Below are 22,545 nucleotides of genomic sequence, written 5' to 3' on the forward strand. Positions count from 1 at the left end.
CCAGAATAGATCACATAATAGATCATAAATCAGGTCTCAACTGATACCAAAAGACTGGGATTACTCCTTGAATATTTTCAGGCCACATGCTTTGAGAATTGAAATCAATCAAAAGAGGAAATTTGGAAGGAACTCAAATACATGGAGGTTAAAGAGAATCTTACTAAGAATGTATAGGTCAACCAGGAAATTAAAGAATTTTTTAAAATCTAGGAAACAAAAGAAAACACAACCTTCAAAACCTTTGGAATGCAGCAAAGGCAGTGCTAAGAGGGAAATATATAACAATAAAAGTCTTTCTCAAGAAACAAGAAGGTTCTCAAATATACAACATAATCTTATACCTGAAAGACCTAGAGAAAGAACAGCAAATAAAATCTTAACCCAGCAGGAGAAGAGGATGAATAATAATTAGATCAGAAATCAATGAAACAGAAACCAAAAGAACAGTAGAACAGATCAAGGAAATTAGAAGCAGATTCTTTAAAAGAATTAATAAGATCAATAAACTCCTGGCCAGACTTATCAAAAAGAAAAAAAGACTCAAATAAATAAAATCATGAATGAAAGAGGAGAGATTACAGACAACACCAAGGAAATACAAACAAGTAAGGACATGTTATAAGCAACCATATGTCAACAAATTAGGCAATCTGGAAGAAGTGGATGCATTCCTGGAGATGTATAAACTATCAAATTGGAAAAGGAAGAGATAGAATACCTAAACAGACTCATAAATATTAAGGAAATTAAAGTAGTCATCAAAAACCTCCCAACAAACAAGAGTTCAGGGATAGATGCCTTCCCAGGGGAATTCTACCAAACATTTAGAGAAGAATACCTATGCTTCTGCAACTATTTCAAAAAATACATATGGAATACATACTTCCAAACTCTTTCTATGAAGCCAGCATTACCTTGATCCCAAAACCAGACACAAACCCCACCAAAAAGGAGAATTACAGACAAATATCCCTAATGAATATGGATGCAGAGATTCTCACCATGATACCAACTAATCGGATCCAATAGTACATAAAGAATTATTCACTCTGACCAAGTCGGATTTATTACTGGGCTGCAAGGGTGGTTCAACAGTCACAACGCAATTGATATGATACATTAGATTAATAAAAGAGAGGACAAGAACCCTATCATCCTCTCAATAGATGCAGAAAAATATTTGACAAATACAGCCTCCTTTCTTGACCAAAACTCTTCACAGTGTAGTGAGGGAACATACCTCAATATCATAAAAACTATAAATGAAAAGAAATGAAAAGCCCACAGCGAATATCATTCTCAATAGGGAAAACCTGAGAGCTTTTCCCTAAGGTCAGGAAGAAGAGAGGAATATCCACTCTCCCTACTTTTGTTAAACATAGTACGAGGAGTCCTAGCCTCAGCAATCAGACAACAAAAAGAAATAAAAGGTATCTGACTCGACAAAGAAGAAGTCAAACTCTCACTCTTCACAGATGACATGACAACCTTTGGAAAACCCAAAATTTTCCACCCCCAAATTACTAGAACTCATACAGGAATTCAGCAATGTGGCAGGATATAAAATCAATGAACAGAAATCAGTTTGCATCTCTATACACTAACAATGAGAAATGAGAAAGATATATTAAGGAATCAATCTCATTTACGATTGCACCAAAAACCATAAGAAACCTAGGAATAAGCCTAATCAAAGAGGTAAAGGATCTGTATTCTGAAAAATATAGAACTTTCATGAAAGAAATGGAAGAAGGCACAAATAAATGGAAAAGTATTCCATGCTCATGGATGAGAAGGAACAGATATTGTTAAAATTTCTATACTACCTATAGCAATGTATACATTCAATGCAATCTCTATCAAAATACCATCAACATTTTTCATAGAGCTGGAACAAATAATCCTAAAATTGGTATGGAACCAGAAGATCCTGAATAGCCAGCGGAATATTGAAAAAGAAAACCAAAGCTAGTAACATCATAATTCCAGACTTCAAGATATATTACTAAGCTGTAATCATCAAGACAGTTTGATACAGGCACAAAAACAAACACATGGATCAATGGAACAGACTAGAGAACCAAGAAATGGACACTCAACTCTGTGGCCAACTAGTCTTTAACAAAGCAGGAAAGAATATTCAATGGAAAAAAGAAAATATTTTAGATGCTGTTGGGAAAACTGGACAGGCACATGTAGAAGAATAAAACGACCATTTTTTTACACTATAAACAAAAATAATCTCAAAATGGATGAAAGATTTAAATGCGAGACAGAAATCCATCAAAATCCTAGAGGAGAACACAGGCAGCAACTTCTGTAACCTCGACCACAGCAACTTCTTGCTAGACATATCTCCAAAGGCAAGGGAAATAAAGGCAAAAATTAACTATTGGGATTTCATGAAGATAAAAAGCTTTGGCAAAGCAAAGGAAATAGTCAACAAAACCAAAAAACAACTGACAGAATTGGAGAAGATATTTGCAAAGGGCATATCAGATAAAGGGTTGGTATCCAACATCTATAAAGAACTTTTCAAACTCAACATCCAAAGAACAAATAATCTAATCAAGAGGTGGGCAGAAGACATGAACAGACCTTTCTCCAAAGAAGACCTATACATGGCCAACAAGCACATGAGAAAATGCTCCACATCACTTGCCATCAGGAAAATACAAATCAAAACCACAGTGAAACACCACCTCACACCAGTGAGAATGGCTGAAACCACAGTGAAACACCACCTCACACCAGTGAGAATGGCTGAAATTGACAAGTCGGGAAATGATAGATGTGGGTGAGGATGCAGAAAAAGGAGAACTCTTTAACACTGCTGTGGGCATGCAAATTGCTACAGCAACTCTGGAAAACAGTATGGGAGTTCCTCCAAAAGTTAAAAATAGAGCTACATTGTCACCCAGCATTGCACTACTAACTGTATAACACAAAGATACAAATGTATCTGAAGGGGCATCTGCACCCCAAAGTTTATAGCAGCAATGTCACAATTGCTAAACTATGGAAAGAGCCCAGATGTCCATTGACAGATGAATGCATAAAAAATATGTGGCGTATATTTGGGGGAATATTATTCAGTCACCAAAAAATTGAAATCTTTATTTGCAATGACATGGATGGAACTAGAGGGTATGATGCTAAGCAAAATAAGTTAGTCAGAGAAAGATAATTATCATATGATTTCACTCATATGTGGAAGAGTATAAGGGAAGGGAGGGGAAAATAAAACAAGACAAAATCAGAGAGAGAGAGGGACAAACCATGTGAGACTGCTAATCATAGGAAACAAACTGATGGACATGAAAGAGGGCACATGATGTAATGAGCACTGAGTGTTACATACATGATGAATCACTGAACTCTACCTTTGAAACTAATAATACACTATATGTTAGTTAATTGAATTTAAATAAAAAATTAAAATTATTTTTTTAAAAAAGGACATGGAAAATATGAAAATGATAATACAATGGTCCAAAATATCTGGAATCCAGCAAAAATGGTTCTGAGAGGATTGTTTATAGCAATATAGGCCTATTGCTCAAAACTTGAGAAAAATTTCAAACAACCTAACTTTATACCTAAATGATCTAGAAAAAGAACAAGAAACAAAACCTAAAACCAGCAGAATAAAATAAATAATAAATATTAGATCAGAAATAAGTGTATAGAAACTAAAAAAAAAAAAAAAATCAATGAAACCAGTAATTGGTTCTTTGAAAACATCAATAAAATAAAACTTCCAGCCAGACTTATCAAGAAAAGAAAAAGAAAGTCTCAAGTAAATAAAATTATCAATGAGAGAGGAAAAAAAAAATAACCAACACCACAAAACACAAATAATTCTAAGAGAATATTCAGAAATACTATATGTCAACAAATTGGACAACCTGGAGAAATAGGTAACTTCCTGGAAACATATGAGCTTATGAAATAGCAAAACTGGAACAGGAAGATAAGAATACTTGAACTGACAGATAAACTGCAAAGAATTTAATCATTAATCAATCAAACACCTCCCAAAAAACAAAAGCACAGAACCAGAGGGCTTCACAGGTAAATTTTGCCAAATGCTTAAAGAAGAATTAATATCTTTTTTCTCAAGATACACCAAAAGATAGAAAAGGAAGGAAAATTTCCAAATCATCCTTGAAGATGATAACAAAGCCAGATAAAAACATTAGGTGGGGAGAGGGAGAGAGAGAGAGAACTATAGGCCAATACGACTGATGAACACAAGTGAAAATGTAGTAAAATCCTAGCAAACTGAATCCAACAGTACATTATAAGTATCAGTGACCATGATTAATGGGATTTATTCCTGGACTGCCTAGTGTGGTTTAAGATACCCAAATCAATCATCCTGATACATCACATTAATAAGAGAAAGGATAAAAGCCATATGATCCTTTCAATAGATGCAGTAAATGCATTTGACATAGTACTACATGAATTTATGATAAAAAAAACTCTCAACAGATAGGTTTAGAGGGAACATACATCAACAAAATAAGGCCATCTATGAAAAATCCACAGCTAACATAATCCTTAGTGGGGGGAAAAAAACTGAGAGCTTTCCCCTAAGGTCAGGAACAAGAAGGGGATGTCCACTCTTACTTTTATTTAACATAGTACTGGAAGTCTTAGCCACAGCAATCAGATAACAAAAAGAAATAAAAAGACATCCAAAATTGGTAAGCAGGAAGTAAAACTCTCACTGTATCCAGATGACGTGATATTGTATGTAGAAAAAACAAAAGATTCCACCAAAAAAACTGCTGGAACTGATAAATGAGTTGAGTAAAGCCCCAGGATACAAAATCAATGTACAGAAATATGTTGTATTTCTATACACCAATAGTGAAGTAGCAGAAAGAGAAATAAAGAAAACAATATCATTTACAAGTGAACCAAAAACAAATAAACTACCTAGGAATAAATCTAACCAAAGAGGTAAAAGACTTGTACTCTGAAAACTATAAAACACAGATGAAAGAAATTGAAGATGATACACAAAAAATGGAAAGACATTTTATGCCTATGGATTGGAAGAAGAAATATTGTTAAAATGTCTGTACTTCTTAAGCAATGTACACATTTAATGCAACCCCTTTCAAAACACCAATAGAATTGTTTACAGAGTTACAAAACAAAAAAACAAAAAAACAAAAAACTTCCAAAATATGTATGAAACCACAAAAGACACTGAATAACCGATTTGGAAAAAGAAAAGCAAGGTGTCTGGGTGACTCAATCTGTTGAGCCTCTGCCTTTGGCTCAGATCATGATCCCAGGGTCCAGGGGTTGAGCCCTGCATCAGGCTTCCAGCTCAACAAGGGGTCTGCTTCTCCTTCTCCCCTTGCTCATGCTATTCCCTCACTCACTCTCCCTCAAATAAATGAATAAAATATTAAAAAAATAAAAAGAAAAGAAAAGCTGGCGATATCACAATTTCAGTCTTCAAGTTATATTACAAAGCTGTAGGAAGCAAAACAGTATGGTACTGGCACAAAAACAGACACATAGATCAATGTAACAGGATAGAGAATCCAGATATACACCTGTAACCATATGGCCAATTAATATTTGACAGAGTAAGAAAGAATATCTAACAGAAAAAAAGGGTCTTCAACAAATGATTTTGTAAAAACTGGACAGCAATATGCAAAAGAATGAAACTGGAACACTTTCTCACACCATACACAAAAATACATTCAAAATGGATTAAAGGTCTAAGTGTGAGACAGTAAACCATTAAATTCTAATGGAGAACACAGGCAGTGATTTCTTTGGCATTGGCTATTAGCAACTTTTTCTAGATATGTCTCCTGAAGCAAGGAAAATAAAAGCAAAAATAAACAGGACTATATCAAAATAAAAAGCTTCTGCATAGCAAAGGAAATAATCATCAAAACTAAAAAGTTACATATGGAATGGGAGAAGATATTTGCAAATTATATATTCAATAAAGGGTTAGTATCCAAAATACATAAAAAGCTTATGAAACTCAACAAGGAAAAAACAACCCAATTTAAAATGGGTAGAAGACATGAACAGGAGGGAGTGGGCAAGATGGCAGAAGAGTAGGGTCCCCAAGTCACCTGTCCCCACCAAATTACCTAGATAACATTCAAATCACCCTGAAAACCTATGAATTTGGTCTGAGATTTAAAAAGAGAACAGCTGGAATGCTAAAGTGAGAAGAGTTCACGCTTCTATCAAGGTAGGAAGACGGAAAAAAAAATAAATAAAAAAGCATCCAAGGGGGAGGGGCCCCGCGAGGAGCCGGGCTGAGGCCGGGGCGAGTGTCCCCAGGACAGGAGAGCCCCGTCCCGGAGGAGCAGGAGCTGCACCGACCTTCCCGGGGGAAAGGGGCTCGCGGGGAGGTGGAGCAGGACCCAGGAGGGCGGGGATGCCCTCGGGCTCCCGGGGACACTGACAGGCACCTGCGCCCCGGGAGAGTGCCCCGAGCTCCCTAAGGGCTGCAGCGCGCACGGCGGGACCCGGAGCAGCTCGGGGGGCTCGGGGGCGGCTCCGCGGAGGGGGCTGCGGGGCGGGAGCGCGAATCCAACAGCGCAGGCTCCAGAGCACAGGGCGCCCGACACAGCCCAGGATTCCGCCTCCCGGGACAGGCAGAGGCCGGGAGGGCCCAGGACAGCGAGGACGCTCCTGCCCCGAGCTGAGCAGATCAGCGGCCCCGCCCGGAGCCTCCAGGCCCTGCAGACGGAGAGCTCCGGAGCTACTGCGGGGGCTGACTCCAGGGCTGCAGAGCTGGCCCCGCCACTGCGGTTGTTCCTCCTGGGGCCTCACGGGGTAAAAAGCCCCCACTGAGCCTCACAGCGGCCTCATCAGATAAACAGGATAAACAACCCCCACTGAGCTGTGCACCAGGCAGGTACACACACCTCAGAATCAGCACAGCAGGCTGATCCCCCAGAAGACCAGCTAGAAGGACAGGGGAAAAGCAAGCTATTGACCAAGCAGCACTGGAAAGTTCCAAGGGAAGTCGAAGGATTTACAGTATGTAGAATCAGAGGATACTTCCCCCATGTTTTTTCTTTTCTATCCCCCCCCTTTTTTTTCTTCTTCCTTTTTTTTTCTTTTTTCTTTTTTCTCTTCTCTTTTTCTCTTTTTCCCAATACAACTTGTTTTTGGCCACTCTGCACTGAGCAAAATGACTAGAAGGAAAAACTCACCTCAAAAGAAGGAATCAGAAACAGTCTTTCCCACAGAGTAACAAAATTTGGACTACAATTCAATGTCAGAAAGCCAATTCAGAAGCACTATTATAAAGTTACTGGTGGCTCTAGAAAAAAGCATAAAGGATTCAAGAGACTTTATGATGGCAGAATTTAGATCTAATTAGGCAGAAATTAAAAATTCATTAAATGAGGTGCAATCCATACTAGAGGTCCTAATGACGAGGGTTAATGAGGTAGAAGAACGAGTGAGTGACATAGAAGACAAGTTGATGGCAAGGAAACTGAGGAAAAAGAGAAAAACAATTAAAAGATCATGAGGATAGGTTAAGGGAAATAAATGACAGCCTCAGAAGGAAAAATGTCTATTTAATTCAGGTTCCTGAGGGCACCGAAAGGGACAGAGGTCCAGAATATGTATTTGAACAAATCATAGATGAGAACTCTCCTAACTTGGGAAGGGAAACAGGCATTCAGATCCAGAAGCTAGAGAGATCTCCCCCTAAAATCAATAAAAATCGCTCAACACCTTGACATTTAATAGTGAAACTTGCAAATTCCAAAGATAAAGAGAAGATCCTTAAAGCAGCAAGAGACAAGAAATCTCTAACTGTTATGGGGAGAAATATTAGATTAATAGCAGACCTCTCCACAGAGACCTGGCAGGCCAGAAAGGGCTGGCAGGATATATTCAGGGTCCTCAATGAGAAGAATATGCAGCCAAGAATACTTTACCCAGCAAGGCTCTCATTCAGAATGGAAGGAGAGATAAAGAGCTTCCAAGATAGGCAGAAACTGAAAGAATATATGACCACCAAGCCAGCTCTGCAAGAAATACACAGGGGGACTCTGTAATAGAAAAAGGAAGTCCAAGGGAACAATCCACAAAGACAAGGACTGACTAGGTATCATGATGACACTAAATTCATATCTTTCAATAGTAACTCTGAACGTGAACGGGCTTAATGACCCCATCAAAAGGCGTAGGGTTTCAGACTGGGTAAAAAAGCAAGACCCATCTATTTGCTGTCTACAAGAGACTCATTTTAGACCTAAGCACACCTACAGACTGAAAATAAAAGGTTTGAGAACCATTTACCGTTCAAATAGTCCTCAAAAGCAGGGGTAGCCATCCTTATATCAGATAAAATAAGTTTATCCTGAAGACTGCAAAGAGATGAAGAGGGACACTATCATACTTAAAGGATCTATCCAACGAGAGGCCCTAACAATCATCAAAATATTTATGCCCCGAATGTGGGAGCTGCCAAGTATATCAATTAATTAATAACCACAGTTAAGACATACTTAGATAATAATACACTTATACTTGGTGACTTGAATGTAGCGCTTCCTACAATTGACAGATCTACTAAGCACAACATCTGCAAAGAAACAAGAGCTTTAAATGATACACTGGACGAGATGGATTTCACAGATATTTACAGAACTTTACATCCAAAGCAACTGAAAACACATTCTTCTCAAGTGCATATGGAACTTTCTCCAGAATAGACCACATACTGGGTCACAAATCAGATCTTAATCGAAACCAAACAGATTAACAAAACCAGGAGTTGGTTCTTTGAAAGAATTAATAAGAGAGATAAATCATTAGCCAACCTTATTAAAAAGAAGAGAGAAAAGACTCAAATTAATAAAATCATGAATGAGAAATGAGAGATCACTACCAACACCAAGGAAATACAAACGATCTTAAAAACTTACTATGAGCCGCTTTACGCCAATAAATTAGGCAATCCAGAAGAAATGGACACATTTCTGGAAAACCACAAACTACCAAAACTGGAACTAGAAGAAATAGAAAACCTGAACAGGCTGATAACGAGGGAGGAAATTGAAGCAGTCATCAAAAATGTCCCAAGACACAAAAGTCCAGGGCCAGATGGCTTCCCAGGGGAATTCTATCAAACGTTTAAAGAAGAAACCATACCTATTCTATTAAAGCTGTTTGGAAAAATAGAAAGAGATGAAATACTTCCAAACTCGTTCTATGAGGCCAGCATCACCTTAATTTCAAACCAAAGACCCCACCAAAAAGGAGAATTATAGACCAATATCTCTGATGAACATGGATGCAAAAATTCTCAACAAGATACTAACCAATAGGATCCAACAATACATTAAGAAGATTATTCACCATGACCAAGTGGGATTTATCCCCAGGATAAGGTTGGTTCAACCTTTGTAAAGCAATCAACCTGATTGATCATATCAGCAAGAGAAAAACCAAGAACCATATGATCCTCTCAAAAGATGCAGAGAAAGCATTTGACAAAATACAGCATCCACTCCTGATCAAAACTATTCAGAGTGTAGGGTTAGAGGGAACATTCCTCAACATCTTAAAAGCCATCTACGAAAAGCCCACAGCAAATACCATTCTCAATGGGGAAGCACTGGGAGCCTTTCCCCTAAGATCAGGAACAAGACAGGGATGTCCACTCTTACCACTGCTATTCAACATAGTACTAGAAGTCCTAGCCTCAGCAATCAGACAACAAAAAGAAATAAAAGGCATTCAAATTGGCAAAGAAGTCAAACTCTCCCCCTTTGCAGATGACATGATACTGTACACAGAAAACCCAAAAGACTCCACTCCAGGATTGCTGGCACTCATCAGCAATTTGGAAGTGTGGCAGGATACAAAATCAATGCCCAGAAATCAGTGGCATTTCTATACACTAACAATGAGACTGAAGAAAGAGAAATTAAGGAGTCAATCCCATTTACAATTGCACCCAAAATCATAAGATATTTAGGAATAAACCTAACCAAAGAGGTAAAGGATCTATACCCTAAAAACTAAAGAACACTTCTGAAAGAAATTGAGGAAGACTCATGAGATGGAAAAATATTCCATCAAGGATTGGAAGAATTAATATTGTGAAAATATCAATGCTACCCAGGGCAGTTTACACATTTAACGCAATCCCTATCAAAATACCATGAACTTTCTTCAGAGAGTTGGAACAAATCATCTAGGATTTGTGTGGAATCAGAAAAGACCCCAAATAGCCAGGGGAATATTAAAAAAGAAAACCATAGCTGGGGGCATCACAATGCCAGATTTCAGGTTGTACTACAAAGCTATGGTCATCAAGACGGTGTGGTACTGGCACAAAAACAGACACATAGACCAGTGGAACAGAATAGAGAATCTAGAAGTGGACCCTCAATTTTTGGTAAACTAATATTCGACAAAGGAGGAAAGACTATCCACTGGAAGAAAGACAGCCTCTTCAATAAATGGTGCTGGGAAAATTGGACATCCACATGCAGAAGAATGAAACTAGACCACTCTCTTGCACCATACACAAAGATAAACTCAAAATGGATGAAAGATCTAAATGTGAGACAAGATTCCATCAAAATCCTAGAGGAGAACACAGGAACACCCTTTTTGAACTCGGCCACAGTAACTTCTTGCAAGATTCATCCACGAATGCAAAAGAAACAAAAGCAAAAATGAATTATTGGGACTTCATCAAGATAGAAGCTTTTGCACAGCAAAGGATACAGGCAACAAAACTAAAAGACAACCTACAGAATGGGAGAAGATATTTGCAAATGACGTATCAGATAAAGGGCTAGTTTCCAAGATCTATAAAGAACTTATTAAACTCAACACCCAGGAAATAAACAGTCCAGTCATGAAATGAGTAAGACATGAACAGAAATCTCACAGAGGAAGACACAGACATGGCCAACAAGCACTGAGAAAATGCTCCACATCACTTGCCATCAGGGAAATACAAATCAAAACCACAATGAGATCCCACCTCACACCAGTGAGAATGGGGAAAAATAACAAGGCAGGAAACAACAAATGTTGGAGAGGATGCGGAGAAAAGGGAACCCTCCTGCACTGTTGGTGGGAATGTGAACTGGTGCAGCCACTCTGGAAAACTGTGTGGAGGTTCCTCAAAGAGTGAAAAATAGACCTGCCTTACGACCCAGCAATTGCACTGCTGGGGATTTACCCCAAAGATACAGATGCAGTACAACCCTGGGACACCTGCACCCTAATGTTTATAGTAGCAATGTCCACAATATCCAAACTGTGGAAGGAGCCTCGGTGTCCATCGAAAGATGAATGGATAAAGAAGATGTGGTATATGTATGCAATGGAATATTACTCAGCCATTAGAACTGACAAATACCCACCATTTGCTTAGACATGGAAGGAACTGGAGGGTATTATGCTGAGTGAAATAAGTCAATCAGAGAAGGACAATCATTATATGGTCTCATTCATTTTGGGGAATATAAAAAAATATTGAAAGGGAATAAAAAAGAAAGGAGAGAAAATGAGTGGGAAATATCAGTTAGGGTGACAGAACATGAGAGACTCCTAACTCTGGGGAACGAACAAGGGGTGGTGGAAAGGGAGGTGGGCAGGGTTTGGGGGTGACTGGGTGACGGGCACTGAGGGGGCACTTGATTGGATGATCACTGGGTGTTATGCATTTGTTGGCAAATTGAACTCCAATTAAAAATAAATAAATAAAATTTGTTTGAAATAATAAAAAAAAGACATGAACAGACATTTCTCCAAAGACATTCAGATGGCCAATAGACATGTGAAAAGATATTCATCATCACTTATCATCAGGGGAATGCAAATCAAAATTACCATGAGATATCATCTCACACCTGACACAATAGTTAAAATAAAAAACATGAGAAACTACAGAAACTATTGTGTTGATGACAATATGGAGAAATGGAAAAGAACCCATTTGCAGTGTCCATGGGAATGCAAATTGGTGCCACCACTCTGAAAAATGTGGGTGTTCCTTGAAATATTAAAAATAGAACTACCGGGGATCCCTGGGTGGCTCAGTGGTCTGGCGCCTGCCTTTGGCCCAGGGCACAATCCTGGAGTCCCGCGTTTTGAGTCCCGCGTCGGGCTCCCGGCATGGAGCCTGCTTCTCCCTCCTCCTCTGTCTCTGCCTCTCTCTCTCTATGTGTATCATGAATAAATAAATAAATAAATCTTAAAAAAAGAACTACCTTGCAATACAGCAATCACACTACTTACTCAACCATAAAAATGAAATGTTGTCGTTTGCAAGGACATGGATAGAGGTAGAGAGTTTGAAATAAGTCAGACAGAGAAAGACAAATGCCATATGATTTCACTTATATCTGTAATTAAGAAACAAAAACGTAGAGGAATAAATGAGAGATTCGAAGCAAGAAACAGACATTGAATTATAGAGAACAATCTGATAGTTACCAGAGTAGACTATGGGTTAAACAGGTGATGGAAGTTAAGGAACACAGTTGCTGTGATGACACAGGGTGATTTAGGGCACTGTTGAATTAATGTATTGTAAAACTGAACATAATATAGCACTAGTATGTTAACTAAAATTAAAACTTAAATATTTATCTGATATTAACATTTCATTTTTACAAGCCATATTTCCAAAGGTGAAATATCATTTTAAGGTTATAAAATCAAGAGTAGAAGTGTAACAGAGATAGCACTTGCATAAGCAATATTATATGAAAATCAGCAACTATAGTTAATACTGAATTTTAAGGAAATCTTTAATTTGTGAAAATAGTTATAAGTGTTTTTCACATGTTAAAATCCATTGTACTTTATTATATAATACAGAATTAAAATGCAAGGGAAAATCTATATTTTATATATTTGGAAATACATCTTCATAAATTGAACTACACCTACATTTCTTCCCCAGAGACCAGACAGTCAATATTTTGCTGTTAGATGGTATCAAAAAACAATAGGAACTTTCTTGAAGCCCAATTCTGTAAAACAGTACTGAAGGACCCCACAGAAGTTTCAAAATTATTGCACTGGGAAGCAAGTTCTCATCAATAAGTCTCTGTAAGCCTCATGGTCCTTACAAGCAAAATCACAAGAATACTATTTAAGGTGAGGGTTATTCCCATTATGAGTTTTGAAAGGAGGTAAACTGCCACCTAGCAAGTTTTCCCTGGCACAAAATAAATAGATATTAGATTAATTTTTTCCTTCCCTCCTTCTTTCCTTCCTAATCTCCAGAGTGCCAAATACTTTACACTTTAAGTTTTGTGCCTGTATCATAATAGCTAAACAGTTTCCTTCAACTTCTTCCTTCACCCTATTCCATCATGGCAGAGAAGTATGGCAGCAAATGGCAACAGAAACACAGTGCACCTGGGGCAAATTACTGTCAGGTTAATTGGCATGCAGTGACAGGAGTAATTAAAGGGAAGTGTGCCTAAATCTCTCTGTCATTCTTAGTAGGGGTTAGGTACACAAAAGACTATGAAGTAATTTATACAGGGCAAGCTACAATAAACGTTGTAGAAGTCTGAATTGTACCTTGGGCACTGATATCCATATCTGGGCCTGATTGTGAAATAAGTAGTATATAGATAAGGAGATGTGCAAGAGGAATATCTAAGAAACGTTGTTTATGACATAAATAATACCTAAGTTATCATAGAATATAAAATTCGTTCCAGGGAGCACAGCTTGGACCCTGTAATATTCAAAATCGGTTAATGGCAATATGGTTCTGATAATAGATCAATTCAGGACAGAACTTTGGCAGAACCCAGAGCTCGATGGAGTTATGGAAGAGTGTTCAGCTCTAAAAGAGAGTCTGAAGGTTTAACCAAAGTAGACTGAACAAATCCACATGCCTGTAACGTATTGGGAAGCAATGCTGAAGCATGCATGGTAATGGGATGGATAGAACCTACATTATCTGATGTTTTGTTTTGTTTTGTTCTGATCATCTTAATCATTTAAAATGTATAGTTTAGTAGTGTTAATATATTTAATATATTAAATATTAATTACTAAATATTAATTAATTAATATTAATTAATTAATAGTGTTAATATATTCATTGTTGTGAAACCAGTCTTTAGAATCCTTAGAATCTGCGAATCTGAAATTCTATCCCATTAAATAATCCTTTCTCTTCTCTCTGTAGCCCCTAATAACTGCCATTCTACTTTCTGTTTCCATGAATTAGATTACTTTAGATCCCATATAAGTGGAATCATATAGTATTTGTCCTTTTGTGACTGGCTTATTTCATTTAACATAACGTCTTCAAAGTTCATCCATATTGTAACATGTAATAGGATTTACTTTTTTAAGGTTGGCTAATATTCCACTATATGTACATAGCACATTTTTGTTTTTAATTGGGTCATTTATCTTTTTATTATTTTTCAATTTTTAAATTTTTTAATTTAAATTCCAATTAGTTAACATACAGTGCAATATTCATTTCAGACTTATTTATTTATTTAAGAGAGAAACAGTGAATGGGGTAGAGGTAGAGGGAGAGAATCTCAAGCAGAATCTCCACTGAGCATGGTGCCCCATGTGGCTCAATTTCACTATTCATGAGATCATGACCTAAGCTGAAATCTCAAGTCTGATGTTTGACCAACTGAGCCACCCATGCAGGTATCATCAGCTTAGTATAAGGGACAATACTAATGACTTTCTTGTTTGGAATTACTTTTTTTTTTTTTTTTAACATCTCTCTATACTTATTTCAAATGCACATACTGGAACTTTTTGTTTTGTTTTGTTTTGTTTAAGATATAGTCATGTACTTAAAACTGGGCAAATTGTAATTCTTTACCTCTCCCTATATCCACATCCCTTGCAAAATGACTTTGCAAATTCATCTAATGAGAGTGCATTTCCTTACCCACTGTGTTGAGTTTGGCTAAGCAACTTGATTTAACCAGTGGAAAATGGGAGGATGGGATACTGTATGAGTTATGAAACTGGGAGACATTGTGTTTCTCCATTTGCCTGTTTACATTTTTGTCATATTCATGAGAAAAATCTGCTCCAGGTGCCCTGCTGATCCCAGAGGAATAAAGACATATGAAGCAGGCCTGCCATAGCAGAGACCAAATCCAGGTGAAATCAGCCTATATCAACTCAGTTGGAGTTGACCCCACAGACAATTGAGCATGAGATAAACTGGGTTTAAAAAAAAAACAAAAACATTATATTCCTAATGGCTGGTCATACAGTGTTATTGTAGCAATAACTGACACAAAAGCAATTTCTCATAAATTTTTATCATCATTTCAACTTTGAGTATAAAATTAAATGACCATTTAGCCTGCAAGGTTCACTTCATGTTTTATCTTACCCATTGTCATCAGCAGCATAAACATAATCCTATTCATCACACTTGAAACATAGGAATCAGATGGAAATTTGACTTCTTTCCTTCATTTATTTATCTGCAATTTATTGAAATTTTTTTGAAAATAATTTTTTATGTAATCTTTCTTGCTCAATCTCCAAAGCCAACACTCTACTACTAGATTCTCATCACTAAACTGTTATATTGGTGAACTTGGCCTTTATGCCCTGTTTTCTGTAATTTATCTTCCTTCTAATTATCACCAACATCAATAGCATCATCACTGATAATGTTTCTTGCCCTACTCTTTCCCTCTTTCTTTCATATATGCATATTTTCATAGGGATTTATTAAAAATATTAAACATTAACATCATAGATGATACAGAGAATACAAGCTAGAATATAACTGAGGCTATCTTCAAAATAACAAATAGTTTTATTTAAAGCTCTATATAATGTTGAGATAAAATTAGAAACAGTTCCAACAAAATAAAACTAACAAAAATAACAAATAAACAAAAAAAAAAAACACCTCTCTCTTCAATAAGAAAGTCTAAATATTCTTTAGAGTAAAATTACTTACAAAAGAGCAAGTACTCTCCACTTTTCCCACTTTGTAGGGACAACAGTAATATTTTATAATACACAAAATATCCAACAAAAATATTAAGACGTATAAACCTTTGATAAAAAGCTATGTGTGTCTTTTATTTCTTTTTGCCAGTTAAATTTTTTCCAATGTCTTGATTTGTTTTACCTTTAAATGTTAATAAACATGATTAGAATATCCATAATCATGATAACCAGAGGCAGAGCATATATACTTTTAATCTTCTTATTTGGACTTTTACCCCTCCTAACTTGCCTCCAGTAGTATCCTCAGTTTATTGTACTTTATGATCATGCTGAGAAGACCAACCTCCTCAGAGTATTCAGAATTCTCTAATTCTCAGCCAATAAAGTTATTTACTCTCTATAAAGGCCCCGTATCTGATAAAATTATTTTTATACAATTCTATATCTAGTGTTTGCCAAAGTGTTAAATTTACGCTTTCAGATTTCATCATTATGGGGGGGGGGGAGCTTAGGGTTTAAGCTAGTAAGTGCAATAATATGAAGTAGTGTAGAAGCAAATGAATACACACGGTCAGCGAGATGATGTGGAAAAAAATCTTTAATTCTACGCTGAGAGACAAAGAAAGGCATCACAGAATGCTCAAAAGAAGGGGTAAAATTGATTTTGTCTTTACTACACATATTATTTCATTTATCCTACAATACTCACAGAATTATAATGATCTCTTCTTTAAAATTAGAAAGTAATAAATCAAATAAGTGAATCCTTGTTCTTAATGTTAAGAAATTAAGTGATAAGGTTGAGTTTTGAACTTAAATCCCTTTGCCTTTAAGGGATCTTTTGAACTTAGATCCTTTGCCTTTAATGCAAAGCACTTTCTATTCTAAGCACTGGGAATGACAGGCTCAAAAGCAAAAAGAAGAAAAACACAAGTGTGGGTAAAGAGGGATAGAAATTCAGGATGATATTTGTGTGATGAAGGTGAAAAAAGGTGATTATTATTGCAGAATTTCTATGTTGTTCTTTTTAGATGCTTTTTATGTTCAGGATGTGATATCACCTGAAGAAAAGAAGAGGAAATACATCCAATTTTTATTTTCTGAATTTCATGTATTATTGAGTAACTATATAAAAATGTTTGTAAGTTGAATTTCTATGTTCTGGACCTTAATTTCACCTAATTTATATTAGAGAATTTCAAGTTTAGAGGAATAAATTTTTGTTCAATATTAAATAGCTCCTAAGAGTTTGACATGAAATTAATAATTATTAAAATATTTATGCATTTTCTTATATAAGTACATATGCTTCCACTACCTATTTTAGTATCTTATATATTCTAAGTTTTTATTAGGAATTTTACAATTTCTGAGTGTATAGTAGTGTGGTCAAAGAACGTTGTAACACACTGGACCACATATCACTGAACAGATATATTCAGAGCATATCACCCTAAAGCAGCAGAATAGACATCTTTTTAGAGTGCACATAGAACGTTTTCCAGCATAGGGACGCCTGGGTGGCTCAGTGATTGAGCTTCTGCCTTTGGCTCAGGGTGTGGTCCCAGAGACCTGGGATCAAGTCCCACATCGGACTCCCCTGCTTCTCACTTTGCCTATGTCTCTCTCTGTGTATCTCTCATGAATAAATAAATATAATCTTTTAAAAAGAACATTCTCCAAGATAGATCATATTGGAAAAAATCAGGCTTCACCATTGCACAAAGATTAAGTTCATAAAATATGTATTTTTAGACAACACTATGAAACTTGAAGTCAACTACAAGAAAAATATTAGAAGGACCACCTCCACAAATGGAGGTTAAAGAACATCCTACTTAAGAATGAATGAGTCAACCAGTAAATTAAAGAAGAAATAAAAAAATACATGGAAGCAAATAAAAATGAAAACCTGACAGTCCACAACCTTTCAGATGTAGCAAAGGCAGTCATAAGAAGGAAGTTTATAGCAATACAGGCCTACCTCAGGATGCAAGAAAAGTCTCAAATATACAAACTAACCTTATACATAAAGGAGCTGGAAAAAGACTGGCAAATAAAGCCTAAAACCAGCAGAAGAAGGGAAATAATTAAGACTAGAGCAAAAATAAATGATACAGAAATAAAAAAAAAAACACAGTAGAACAGATCAACAAAAGTAGGAATTGATTCTTTAAAAGAATCAACAAAATTAATAAACCCCAAACAGATGTATCAAAAAGAAAAAGGACGCAAATAAATAAAATCATGAATGAAAGAGGAGAGATCAAAATCAATACTGTGAAAATATAACAATTATATGAGAATATTATGAGTAACCATATGCCAACAAATTCAGCAATCTGGAAGAAATGGAAAAATTCCTAGAAATGTATAAACTACCAAAACTGAAAAACAGGAAGAGACAGAAAATTTGCACAGACCCATCACCAGCAAAGAAACTGACTTAGGAATAAAAAAAAAAAATCTCCCAAAAAACAAGAGTTCAGGGCCAGATGCCCATGTTTGCCTTGTTTTTTTTTGTTTTTTTTTTTTTTTTAACTTTAAACAAATTTTTATTACACAAAGGTTGTCACATAATTGGATATTTTTCTACTTTGTACACAATTATTCTTGCTCTCCACAGAAAGGCTGCTTAACTTTTCATCTGGTGATGGCAAACACTAAAATCCTGCTTTTAACAGAGTAGTAGTAAAAATTCCTCAGTTATTTAAGTTGAAAGCAGTACATTGGTACATGGCTCTTGCACTCAGTTATCAGGAATGTACAAATGTCTTTTTATTCAAAAATACAAAATAAATTATCTGTAGGCATGGACAATGACAGCAGTAAACCATTATATGTTGTCAACTGAAACAAATAACTGATGGTTATAGCAATTTTCTTAAACATCAGCCAGCCTTTTCTTCAGTCATTTCCTTCAACTGACTTCTCTTAAGTTATGGTTGAGGAACACAGCCTTGAGCTTCCTCTGGCAAAGCACTATTCTAGGAATCAGAACATGCCACCTCCCATACCACCTCCCGTTCCATCCATTCCACCCATTCCTGGTCCTTCTCTTCTTTAGGAATTTCGGTGACTACAACTTCTGCCATAGTTAACAGAGAGACCGCTCCAGCAGCATCCAATAAAGCAGTTCTTACCACCTTAGTTGGATCAATGATTCCTTTTTCCACCATATTCACAGAATCTCCAAGCATAGCATCATAACCAACTTGTGAGGAACTCTGCATAATTTTCTCAACTATCAGTGATCCTTCAACACCTGCATTCTTAGCAATGGTCATAACAGGAATTTTGAGTGTTCTCTTAATAATTTCAATACCAATTCTTTGATCTTCATTAGCTGGAGTTATTGAATCCAAGGCTGGAATGCACTGAAGCAGGGCACAACCCCCTCCCAGAACAATGCCTTCTTCAACAGCAGCTCTTGTGGCATTGAGGGCATCTGTAACTCTGTCTTTCTTTTCATTCACTTCAACATCAGTTGTCCCACCAACCTTCAACACAGCTACTCCATCTGAGAGTTTTGCCAGACGTTCATTCAGCTTTTCCTTTCATATTCACTAGTTGTGATATCTAACTGCTCAATGATTTCTTGAATACGTTTTTCAATTTGATCCTTGTCACTTTTTCCTTTTAAAAGCATGGCATCATCTTTGGCCACAATGCCCTCTCCAACTTGTCCTAAGTAATGAGGCTGAACATCTTCGAGATTTAGAGTCAATCCTTCTTCCCCAAACACTGCACCACCAGTAGCAATAGCCATATCTTTAAGCTGGTTCTTTCTATTGTCACCAAAACCTGGAGATTTGACTGCCACAACCTGAAGATCAACTTTTAGCCTATTTAAAACAAGTGTACTCAGAGCTTCTCCGTCAACATCTTCAGCAATTATGACCAATGGCTTACGATGAGCGTTGGCAATTTCAAGAGCAGGTACAATGGACTGGACACTAGAAATCTTCTTTTCACTCAATAGTACATAGGCGTCTTGGAATTCACATTTCTGACCTTTGGATGTATTAATAAAGTATAGAGAAATATAACCTCGATCAAACTTCATGCCTTCAATAATTTCCAATTTATTATTCAGTGTTTTTCCATCCTTTACTGTGATGACACCCTTTCTTCCAACCTTTTTCATTTCATCAGAAATGATGTTGCCAACTTATCTCCATTTGCAGAAATCATAGTAACCTGAGCAATTTCTTCAGGGGTTGTCACGGGTTTAGACTGCTTCTTAAGTTCAGCGATTACAGCATCAACAGCTAACATCACAACTCTCCTGATTTCCACAGGATTAGCACCTTTGCTAATCATCTCGAAGCCTTCCTTGGCAATAGAGCGTGCCAAGACAGTAGCAGTAGTGGTGCCATCCCCAGCCTCTTCGTTTGTGTTAGCAACATCTTGAACAAGTTTATATCGATATTTTTAATAATTGTCTTTTAAGTCAATTGAAATTTTTTAATAAATTTATTTTTTATTGGTGTTCAATTTACCAACAAACAGAATAATACCCAGTGCTCATCCCGTCAAGTGCCCCCCTCAGTGCCCGTCACCCATTCACCCCCGCCCCCCACCCTCGTCCCCTTCTACCACCCCTAGTTCGTTTCCCAGAGTCAGGAGTCTTCCATGTTCTGTCTCCCTTTCTGATATTTCCCACACATTTCTTATCCCTTCCCTTCTATTCCCTTTCACTATTATTTATATTCCCCAAATGAATGAGAACATATAATGTTTGTCCTTCTCCGACTGACTTACTTCGCTCAGCATAATTCCCTCCAGTTCCATCCACATTGAAGCAAATGGTGGGTATTTGTCATTTCTAATGGCTGAGGAATATTCCATTGTATACATAGACCACATCTTCTTTATCCATTCATCTTTCGATGGACACCGAGGCTCCTTCCACAGTTTGGCTATTGTGGCCATTGTTGCTATAAACATCGGGGTGCAGGTGTCCCTGCGTTTCATTGCATCTGTATCCTTGGGGTAAATCCCCAACAGTGCAATTGCTGGGTCGTAGGGCAGGTCTATTTTTAACTCTTTGAGGAACCTCCACAAAGTTTTCCAGAGTGGCTGCACCAGTTCACATTCCCACCAACAGTGTAAGAGGGTTCCCTTTTCTACGCATCCTCTCCAACATTTGTTGTTTCCTGCCTTGTTAATTTTCCCCATTCTCACTGGTGTGAGGTGGGATCTCATTGTGGTTTTGATTTGTATTTCCCTGATGGCAAGTGATGCGGAGCATTTTCTCATGTGCTTGTTGGCCATGTCTGTGTCTTCCTCTGTGAGATTTCTCTTCATGTCTTTTGCCCATTTCATGATTGGATTGTTTGTTTCTTTGGTGTTGAGTTTAATAAGTTCTTTATAGATCTTGGAAACTAGCCCTTTATCTGATATGTCATTTGCAAATATCTTCTCCCATTCTGTAGGTTGTCTTTGAGTTTTGTTGACTGTATCCTTTGCTGTGCAAAAGCTTCTTATCTTGATGAAGTCCCAATAGTTCATTTTTGCTTTTGTTTCTTTTTGCCTTCGTGGATGTATCTTGCAAGAAGTTACTGTGGCTGAGTTCAAAAAGGGTGTTGCCTGTGTTCTCCTCTAGGATTTTGATGGACTCTTGTCTCACATTGAGTACTTTCATCCATTTTGAGTTTATCTTTGTGTCTGGTGCAAGAGAGTGGTCTAGTTTCATTCTTCTGCATGTGGATGTCCAATTTTCCCAGCACCATTTATTGAAGAGACTGTCTTTCTTCCAATGGATAGTCTTTCCTCCTTTATCGAATATTAGTTGACCATAAAGTTGAGGGTCCACTTCTGGATTCTCTATTCTGACTTTGCTACGGTCACACCATCCTTTGTTACTTTGGGACTTCCCCAACTCTGTTCAGTAATCACTGTTCTTCCCTTTGGCCCCATAGTAATGGATACAGCATTGGCTAGGAGATCTACACCTTGAAGCATTAAGGCTCAGGCATCGTCACCAAATTTTACATCCTTGGCATAGGCCCGAGTGAGATGAGGAGCCAGGGCTCTGGACACTGGCCTGATCTGGCGGAAGCCTGCAGGTAATCGAAGCATTTCTGCAGGACCGTGGCGGAGCATGCGGGCGGCGAGGCGGGCAGGCCGGCGGTGACTGAGGGGCAGAGCCCCATGTTTGCCTTCTATCAAACATTTAAAGAAGAGTTAATACCTGTTCTTCTGAAATTTTTCCAAAAAATAGAAATGGAAGGAAAATTTCCAAGCTCATTCTATAAGGCCAGCATTACCTGACTCCAAAACCAAAGAACCCCAATAAAAGGGATATAACTAGCCTATCCCTGATGAACATGGATACAAAAATTCTCAACAAGATACTAGCAAATCAAATTTAACAGTGCATTAAAAGAGTTATTCACCAGGATCAATGGGATTTATTCCTGGCCTGTGCTGCAGGGGTGGTTCAATATTTGCAAATCAATCAATGTGATACTCCACATTAATAAAAGAAAGGATAAGAACCATATGATCCTCTCAATAGATGCAGGAAAAGCATTTAGCAAAATACAGTATCCTTTCTTTTTTTTTTTAAAG

The 22,545-nt window shown here is 37.2% G+C and overlaps 1 protein-coding gene and 1 pseudogene across 2 annotated transcripts in view; both read right to left on the bottom strand.

Moving 5' to 3' along the window:
* CNTN5 (contactin 5) overlaps nucleotides 1–22,545 on the bottom strand; it is a 1,277,333-nt gene that overhangs the window by 1,090,057 nt on the left and 164,731 nt on the right. The window lies entirely within an intron of this gene.
* On the bottom strand, nucleotides 18,964–22,053 carry LOC100684809 (annotated as a pseudogene).

The sequence above is a fragment of the Canis lupus genome, chromosome 21 (assembly GCF_011100685.1).
Source record: "Canis lupus familiaris isolate Mischka breed German Shepherd chromosome 21, alternate assembly UU_Cfam_GSD_1.0, whole genome shotgun sequence".
In the NCBI taxonomy this organism is placed as follows: Eukaryota; Metazoa; Chordata; class Mammalia; order Carnivora; family Canidae; genus Canis; species Canis lupus.